We start from the raw sequence: 1,020 nt of genomic DNA on the forward strand, positions 1-1,020 counted from the left end.
AGAGGAGAGTAGTTGAATCTGTAAAGTGCTTGATAGGGACTCGCAGCGGAGGCAGGCATCTAACCTATCCTAAAGTGTGCACGCCATGAGTGTAGAATACAAAACACTTTTTAATAAAACGTAAATTCGTCCCCCTTTTTGGCCAAATCAAGTCAAGTGTGTTCATAGAGGTTTTCATGGGCCAATGCGAATAAATCTAGATTTAAATTCAAAACGACACGATATTGTTGGACCTGACGTTTTATTCTTATCCAAAACTACTAGATACAATGATACATATCTACACTACCAGTTAAAAAACCTCTGAGCAGTCAGATTTTTAATGTTTTTTAAAGAATTCTCTTCTGCTCACCAAGCCTGCATTTATTTGATCCAAAGTACAGCAAAAGCAGTAATATTGTGAAATGTTTTTACTATTTAAAATAACTGCTTTCTATTTGAATATATTTTAAAATGTAATTTATTTCTGTGATCAAAGCTACATTTTCAGCATCATTACTCCAGTCTTCAGTGTCACATGATCCTTCAGAAACCATTCTAAAATGCTGATTTGCTGCTCATTAACAATTATCACTGGTGCGCTATAATTAATAATCATTTTTATTATTATCAATGTTAAAAGCAGTTTTTGCTGCTTAATATTTTTGAACCAACAGTATTTTTTTTTTTAAAAGAACTGCATTTATTTGAAATATAAATCATATATTATGTAACATTATAAATGCCTTTACTGTCAATTTTGAGCAATTTAATGTGTCCTTGCTGCATAAAAATATTAATAGAAAGATCCAAAGATCAGCATTTATCTGAAATAAAAAGCTTTTGTAACATTATACACTATACTATTCCAAAGCTTGGAGTCAATTTTTTTTTGGGGGGGGGGGGGGGGGGGGTTAAAATAATATTATCCGTAGTGGCCGGGCCGAGGCCGTCCAGCCATGGCCTTCTGAGTTTCCTGCTCCGCCGTGGCCTCCTGAACTGTCTGCTCCGCCATGGCCTCCTGAACTGTCTGCTCCGCCA

Source organism: Sinocyclocheilus grahami, unplaced genomic scaffold (assembly GCF_001515645.1).
Source record: "Sinocyclocheilus grahami isolate Dianchi unplaced genomic scaffold, SAMN03320097.WGS_v1.1 scaffold335.1, whole genome shotgun sequence".
Taxonomy (NCBI): domain Eukaryota; kingdom Metazoa; phylum Chordata; class Actinopteri; order Cypriniformes; family Cyprinidae; genus Sinocyclocheilus; species Sinocyclocheilus grahami.